This window comes from Alligator sinensis, unplaced genomic scaffold, assembly GCF_000455745.1.
Source record: "Alligator sinensis unplaced genomic scaffold, ASM45574v1 scaffold286_2, whole genome shotgun sequence".
Classification (NCBI taxonomy): Eukaryota; Metazoa; Chordata; order Crocodylia; family Alligatoridae; genus Alligator; species Alligator sinensis.
This window is the reverse complement of record NW_005842164.1, coordinates 2141798-2150969: the sequence shown is the minus strand read 5'-3', so window position 1 is coordinate 2150969 and position 9172 is coordinate 2141798.

Genomic DNA, 9172 nt, shown 5'->3' with positions numbered 1-9172 from the left:
TCCATATCTACTAGAGGACTTGAATTTCCAGTTATTCCTAAATTCACTTTCCTTGGAGAGTTTTGAATGATGGAGTGGTAATATCTTGCATATGGAAAGCTAGTGTGGCCTTTGGCAGGATGACAAAACAAATATGAAAACAACTGTAAGGACATGAGTCTTAGCCAGTGTATAAAAAGCACATCTGTCGACTGGAGAAGTTCCAGCAAAGGCACCTTCACACTGTACTCTGAACAATGTGGTATATAAACTGATGAGTTATGTAGTCTTGCACTAATGCTTACTTGAAGCATTAATAATGAATTCCCAGCTGTGTTTCATTGAACACATAAGGGAGAATTCTATTTCACTTTATATGCTCAAATATCAGTTTCCCAGCAGTATAAGGGCATTTATGCATGTGCTCTGGATGTGGGGGAGGGTGATTTAATTAGAACAGCTCCAGGAGCTGCTCTTATTAAAGCGCCCAGGACATTTCATGTATCAGAGTCCCAGTGCTTGAAAATGGTAGCAGGGCACTTTATCTAAAGCTCATTCGACAAGCTTTAAATAAAGCAGCCCTACCATTTTCGAATTCCAGGGATGCTGATACACTAGATGCGGAGGCTGGCTGAAGTGCTGTAATTACCATTCTCCAGCAGACTTGATTAATCGAATGTCCTCTGATGCACTGTAATTAAAGTGTGTTGGAGAAGCCTCCGTGCTTGTGTATATGCTCCCTTAGTGACTAGCAGGTGTCAGGTGGAAGAGGAAGAAGGCTCTCATGTTTTAGCCACAATGGCTGAGTGATGAGGGCACTCACCTAGGAACAAGAAGATCCAGCTTTTAAGTTCCTGTCATTCAGTATGCATTTCTCCAACTTCCCAGCACAAGGATCAAGCACTCTACCACACCACAGATTAGCCATTATCTACTTTGACTTGCTTTTGAAGCTAGCTTCGTAGGAGGTCAAGAGATGACACAAGCAAACAGGAGCTTAGCTTAGAGATGGTTGCTGTCCTTAAAAGGGCCACATCCTGGCTTCTAGCCCAGACCCCTGTTCCCATTGGGACAGAAAATATGAATGCTAAATAAAAAAAAGGGGTGATCCAGCTTCAAGAGAACAACTGGAGGAGGACTTAGTTAATGCCTCACCAGTGACCTGTTAGTTTGCTATTCTGGGAAATTATAAATGTATTGGTTCAGCATCCCTCCCCCCCACCTTGAAGTAAGCATACTTTAAAAGATTAGTTTCCTGCATCTTAGGCAGTTGCCCTTACTGATAAGCTACCAGGACTAAACCATAGGAGATTCTCTCCCTGCGTTTAACAGCCACTAACTATGAGTTTTTGCTACTAGAATTTTGTATGTTTATGGAAAGTACATAATGCATGACTGTGCCCACTAGCTGTATGGACATGTATATCTCCAGATGCATTGGGGAAAAGTATTGCAAAATCTGAGTAAGTGTCAGAAATGCAGCTTACATGGCTGAAAAACTGCCATTTGGGGGATGTAAAGTGAAACAGGATTCTGCCAAGGAATGCACGATGCAGCTCCTTTACAGTAAAGCTAAGTGCAGGAAGATAAGCATCGTTGCTCAAGAAAGCACTCTTAGGACATTCTACATGTGCACTTGATCAAGTGTAACCTACAAGCTAATGCTTTTGTCCTCTTATCCTAAAACATGAAACAATGGAGTGACAAGGTGAGTGAAAGTATAAATCTTTTCTGAACTGCAACCTCATGTCCTCTAGCAGAAAAAGTGTTCAGTGCAAAAGATGTTTCGGCTGCAGCAGTAGATTACACATGAATGACACTGCAAATTATGTGACAAAAGATGGTTCTCATGTATCAGCCTGCACAGTCACCTCCACATCCACTCACTTGATCTACCATTCCCACTATCAGCCTATGAGGATATCCCAGTGCTGATGACAATGACTCCACTTACCTAATTTAAATTATGAGAAAGATAAATCTAGATGTGGACATCCACCCAGCACTAGCCTTCATAGGGGACATGAATTATTAGATGTTGAAGTCAAAAGGCCCCATTACCCGCCCCCACAAAAAAGAACTTTTGACAAGATGTTAAACGATAAAACAAATAAAAATGCCTCTAAATATTAAAAGCCTTCTTCAATGGCCTTTAAAATTAACATGAGGTGTTATTGACTTCAGTGATTTTTGTATTAGTTCATATGAAGGCTGAAGAATGGGAGACAAACATTAAAAAAATCTGGAAGATCTTCCAAAATTGATACGAGAATTAACTCAGATACAAGTGAAAGATGAAAATTTGTGAATGCAGGATGAAATAGAGTACAATAAAAATTTTAAAATGTAATATAATTTTAAAATATTCTGCCCCTCCAATCTTCCAAGACAGTTTCTTCACTATCAGTGTTGAAAAATAAGGCCAGATAGTCCACAAATGAATATTTTTCCCCCAAAACTGAATGCTCCCTGAACTTCAAAATTCAAAAAAAAATAAATAATTTTGTCACTCAGTCAGTCCTCTAAGGTCCTTTCAGTTTGGCTCTGATTCACAAAAGCAGCTCTACACATGCTCAACTTTATGTTCATCATTAGTCTAATTTATTTTAAATGCACTGGTGAATATGCTATTATGGGGGTGGAGGAGGGAGAACTTGTTCACCATATAACTGCTGGGAATGTAAAATCTATTCTTCCATAGCTCTGTTGGAAGATCACTGGGAAGGATGGGTGGAGGCATAGCATGGAAAGAATGCATCCAGGGCACAGGAACAGCAACAAGCAGTAGCTGATTTAGTTCTCTACAGGAAATGGTGTTTCCTGATGCTTTGGGGAAACTGCCAATCCATTTTTTCACTGCTGAAGCCCGTGCCCAGAGTGCAAAAAATGCTAATTCTGGTGGAAAAAAATGGAAGTAAATTTTCCCCAGCAGCAGTGGCAAACTTCACTGCTACTCTACAAAACTATGATTCCCAAAATACCTTGTGCTAAGACATATTTGATGTGAGCAGCTGAATTATTATGATCATTATTAGGGCTGTCCAAAGCTTTGGGTGCTGATTCTATTTGGAGGAGAGTCGGCCCAATTTGGTTGTCAAATCTCTAATCCGAATCAAATCAGGGGACCAATAGAAAGGTCCAAAACAAGTCAAAGCTCTCTGACTCGATTTGGAAAAGATTTGGAGAGCTTCTGTGATTTGGGCAGTCCCCGCCTGCTGTAGCAGATAGCTGAACCTGGACTCCGAGCTGGTAAGTAGGGGTCAGGGGAGGGGAGGCTGGAGGAGTGGAGAGGGGACCATAGGGGGACCCCTGCCAGGCCCCTCCCCTGCCTTCTCCCCTAGCCACCCCTCATGGCTGCCTCCCGACCCAGCTCCGGCTCTTTAAGAAGAAAAAAAACCACAACCCCGAACTCACCGGCTCCTGTAGAAGCCTTGGGGCTTCTGGGGGCTCTTGCAGAGCCCCCCATACAGCGTAGAGCAGTGGGGGGCATCAGGGATTGACCCCCCCCCGCACCGGGCAGGAACGGTGAGTTTGGGGCTTTTTTGTTTTGTTTTTTCTTAAAGGTCCAGAGGTGGGGTCAGCAGCCATGGTGGGGGGGGCTGGGAGAGCAGGCTGGGGGTGAGCTCATGGCAGAACCCCGCCATGCAGCATGGGGTACTGGGGGCAGCGGGGATCACCCCCCACCCCGCAAGGCAGCACCTGGTTAGTGGGGGCTTTTTTTTTTCAAAGTGCTGGGAGCTGGGATGGGCAGAGCATCCATTGCTGGGCTGGGAGAGAGGTCAGGAGATGGGGCCTGTGTGATTCAGAGATTCGGCTGATTCAGTAGCAGCTGAATCTCTGAATCAGATTCATCTAAATCGATTCAGGACAGTGATTCGAATTACCAAATTGAATCACTATCCCCTGAATAAGACAAATCTGAAGTGAATACTAGCCACTTTGCACAGGTTTAATCATTATCTTAATTAAGCGATAAAAATATTAACTCTTAAAGCTCTTTCCTTTATCTTTTCCCTTTTAATTCTTTCTCTATATTTAGAATGATGCTTAGTAAAGTGTAATGGTTGTTAACAAAGAGAAAAGGAAGCCAAGTTTTAAATGGTTTGAATACAAATGATCACGGACTGCTAGCACAGAATATGAATGTTCAAAATTTTTATTAAAAGCAATGGATTTTATGGGTGTGCCTGCCTGGCCTCGAACATCTTGTCTTGAGCAGCTTTGGTCCGGATGTATATGGGTGTCCACCTTGCTGTCGCCAGTGGCCCTTCGAGGAGGTGTTTACTCCTGATGCAGTCCTCCCCTATCTCGTCTGCAACGACTTTGAATCTTAATACAGTGGGGGGGGCGGTTCAGAACTGTTCAGATTCTCTCACTGGCGGCTGGTTTCTTCGGCGGACTTCTGCGAGGCTCCACCTCCCCTCTATCTCGCCCTATACCCAGCCTGGCAGGCCACTGTTGATCCTGTGGCCACTCTCCCGCACAATGGATCCCTAGTGTCTCCCTGGCCTTCGGACACACTCACATTCCTTGCTGACAACCCCTAATCCTGAGGCTCACCCCACCACTGGTTCGCCACGCGTCCCCCTACACTCAACTGCTCCAGACGTGGGGAAACAAAACAACAAAATGAGTTACAACAAACTTTTACCTGAACCAAGAGTTCCTAACACACCCCAAAGTACCCCTCAGTACTCATTTCCGGCCTTTAAGGCCCAATCCTATCCTACCCGCACCCTTTCCCTTTTAGGGGCTATCCAAGGTTCCCTATGTGGCCGTGAGACCTTAGGGTTATCCCTAGGCTTTCTCCCCCTCGCCACTCTAGCTCCTGGTATTACTGCCCTCTCCTCAGGAGCTCTTCATTGAAGCTGTCCTCTCTCTGGGCTCCCTGCCAATGCCGTTCTCCCTGGGTCATACCTTCAGGCCCCCCGGGTCCCTTCACAGTCCCACCTGGCTGGAGGCTGGATATTGGGTCCGTGTCTCCCCCTTCTCCGCAGTGGTCGCTGGGCTTGGGGTCTCTCCTGCTTGGTCTTCCTGCCCTTCCCTTCTTCACACCGGAGCTCTTGCTCCGAGTGCAGGTTTACCTACTCCGCCGTCAGCGGCTCTTCTCTCGCCGCGTGAGGCGTCGGATCCTCTTCTGCTGGGAAATGCCGTGTCCTGCCCCCTCGCTCTGCTCCGAGCCTCCTGCAAACCCCTCTGGCTGGGGTTTCTCCCGGTGTTCCTTCCCCCGCCTGCTTGCTGGCCGTCCTCTTTATTTTCGCCAACCGGTGATTGCTGCTGATGTCACTGGCCGGCCGCAGCTGAATGAAAGTGCGACTGATGACTCGTGCGGGTTCTTCCTGTTGTTCCTGCTTCGCCGCGGGTCCCACTGCAGGTGAGTGCTCTCTCTCAATTTTCTTCTTTCCCTCCATTCTTCCCCCGACTTCTGCTCCCGGGGTTTCCCCCCTTACCCTTTTGGGTCCTCCGTTTGCCTCTCCCTGCGACAATGGGAAAACTATTAATGTGTGTATTTTAATGTGAAGCAGACTAATTATAATAGTACAGGTGAAGTAGTATTTGTGTTGGGTCATATGCTATACAGCTGTTAAAATTATGAAACTATCAAAGCAGTGGTTCTTGTTGGCTATGGATGTAGGATCCAGATACCTTGTTTGGGACAGGTGAACCCACCCTCAGACCGACCACGACCTTTCCATTCAATAATAGGCAAATTTATTGATACATAGTGATAACAGAAAAGAAACAATACAAACAATCAAACAATTCTATATATCTACCAAATCCTAGGGTTGTCATCAGAGTAAAAGTACATCTGGCCAGGATGCAGGCTTCACTCTGAGGCTTTCATTCTTAGGTGTCAGATGTCAGCAGTTTGGAGGTGGGATGCTGAGGCCCACACCTCCCTCCAGTGGGGTGTATGAGATGGGCTGGTTGTGTGCCCTCCATGGTGGGCTTGGGGACCCTTCCCAGGAGACAGGGATGGGGACTCCTCTAGGGAAGGAGAAGGAGGAGGACTGGGGAAGGACAGAAAGGAAGATAAGGAGAGACCCTTTGTTATTCTCAGGTCTCTGCTTTATATTCTCCTTCCCCCTTGATGACTTCTGATGATTCTTCATCCGTGGCTATCTCTAGTTGGTTGTCTCTCTGTGGTCACACATCCACATAGCCTTCCAGGCCTTCTCCTAATTTGGTCTGTTCCCCCAAAACTGGGGCTCAGGCCCTGCTCTGCTCTTGGGCCTTATAGTTGGTGTCATTTATCTTGTGTTATGGGATAGTATGGTACATACTCCCATGGTTCCCAAGCTGTTTTCTAGACTATGTGTCCTTGTTGTGTCTGCCTTGAAGACTGCAATCTAATGTTATGGCATGGCACAGGCTGTGTCCATCTATTGGCCTCGTTGTGCTAGACAGCCTGTCTGGTTCCAGGGCTATATTGAACTCTGTATGTGAAACCCAGGCTCTTACAAATCAATTAATCCCTGCTGCCCATCTTGAACCCTTCTAATACATATAACTATAAGCCAGTTCCCAAAAAGCAAACCTTTAAATGCCATTTCCAAGCCACCAGTTCTGGTTCTTCTTTCACTTATGCCATCTTTACATAGCCTCCCTTGATGTTGGGTTTATACTGATGCAAATGAAACTAGAACCTATTCAAATATTTCTAGTTCTCTGAGGCTTACATCTCTTTAATGGGTGGCAATGATGCCTGAAGATACCTCCCACACTAACTTGTGAAAAACATTTAGTGTGTTTGTACACATGTTTGCACTGCAGCACCGGGTGCTTTTAAAAGTGCCCGACACTACAGCACATGCAGTTGTATAGATGGCAAAATGCGTGTCAGCACTGAGAAAATGGCAGGGGCATACTTTTGAAATGAAACACATTGGAGGTGTTTTAGTTCAAAAGCATACCACCACCATTTTCTGCATGCACATTTTGCCACTTATACAACTGCACACGACATAGTGCAATCTGCATCAGCTCGCATGTGGAGAAAACTCTATTAATCGTGTCTGCTCTGACCCGCCGGATCTTCAGCATTTCACGGGATGAAAAGGTATGTTTATAAATGCCCTTCTATTCTAAGTATCTCTTTTCATGAACTCACAAGTTTCTAAAAACTTCCATTTGAACTTCTACTTTACCATCTTAGCTGAAAGCTTCTTTTTTCATGAAAGTTCAGCACTTCGTAAAGAAACCATAGGAAAATAAAAAGTACAGTTTTTGTTACTTTACACAACTGATCTTCTTTAAACTCAAATAACTCTAAAGCAGGTAAATGGTATAATGGTATAGTCAGCCATAGTAAAATGTTAAGAAACATTATCATTAAAATATACTAAGAAACATCGGCACTGATACTATGAGAGAGAAACAAATAAAACAATGAGTGTTTTTTACTCATTCTGAATTTATTGCAGGAATATTAATAAAATGATAGCTGCAGTTGTATTGTAAGTGATTGAAAATGGTTATAAATCTCTTCCTTTAAGCACTAAAGTTCAGGTCATTCTAACCAACTATAATTTGATCTCACATAAACCATTCTGCAAGACACCCAGGGCATCTATACACATACTCTGGGGTGGGGGGGAGCACTTTAAATAGAGCAGTTCTGCAAGTCATTTTAATTAAAGTGCCGACAGCATTATGTGTATTCAGTGGCCCACCCTTTAGAATGGTGGTGGGGGCCCTTTAAAACTTGTTCTATGGGCTTTAAAGCACTTGAAATGTGGGGGCACTGAATAAACATGATGCAGAGGCTGCTGCAGCACACTAATTACCACACTCCAGAAGACTCGCAGCAGACTCATTTAATTGAATCTGCGCCAACATGTGCAGAGCTCTGTCACGTGCATAGGTATCCCAAGAGACACCAAATGATTTAGTTAAAATAAGTATTTCAGGTGATGTAGTGTAGAGCACTGACTTATCAGCAGAGAAGGGAGTTGAATCTTTTTTAGTTCCTCCCTTCTTTTGTAGTGAGCCAATCAGAATTTCTGCCTAGCAAACTTTGGGTAAATGGGTGCTCCAGTGTTTTACAGGGTTTATAGTCCTTATTCTTTTCCTACCCTTTCAACTGTCCATCTTTCTAGGGATTGTTTTTATCGACAATGTCATAAGAATGAGAAATTTTGGATATGAAAGTAACATTACATGTGTGAAATACCAAGCAGAGGTTGCAGAATGGCACACACATCACTTATGATACAAGCTATGCAGGATAAAAGAAATCCTGACACCAGCCCTAGCGGGGACAATATATACAACCTATAATTAAAACACTGCACCTCAGTTAAAAAATATGGAGGGCACCTGACAGCACTAACTGCTTTGACAGCAGAAGATGCAGCCCCAGGGTTTGGCATCTGACCTTCAAGAAAAATCTGTCTCCCTAACTATTAAATGCAGGGAATAAAAAAGGATTCATCATAGTGGGGTGACTGAGTCACCATTTCCTTCAGCATGACTAAATCCAGTCTATAATAGGACATAAATATGTACATGTCCTTGTGACTTTCATTTTCTTTTGCCCAAAGCTTATATTTTGAATAATTATTTGCAGCAACAGATATTAATAGTTAAGAATAATAAAAATGCTAAAAATGTCAAATGCATCTAAAGCTGAGCATATTGACCATAAACTTATTTTTAATGTGGCCCTAAGAGCAGTAATGTGACATTCACACAATGGCATACTCCTGTGAAATATAAGGGCTAAAATCCAAGAAATGCCATGGTAAAGAAGCCCAGTGAATAAAAGGATTCGCTAGTCTGACAGATAACTTCTTTCCACCCCCTCTCTTTTTTAATATCTGTATTGCCATTGAAGAAAGTTCAGAGAAGATACTGGTATTCTTCAGAGAAAATATTCCTGGAAGGGCCATTCATTAGAAATGGCATAAATAAGGTATCACTTTCATCCTTGGCCATAGGCTTATAAGCAACAGTTAATTAATGACAGATACATGAGAAATGTGAATTCCATTTGAGATCAGGTATTTTAGTGGAATCTACCCAAAACATTTCAATCTGTTTAAAAAAGATGCATCTTAATTAGTATGTCCATTTCATCTTGGAAAACTTGGAAACAGTGCAGGAGAGAGAAAGAGAGAGAGAAAAAAATGGAAATAAAGAAGAAAAAATAAGAACACAAAAGAACCAGAATGTTCATCTTTTGATCTCT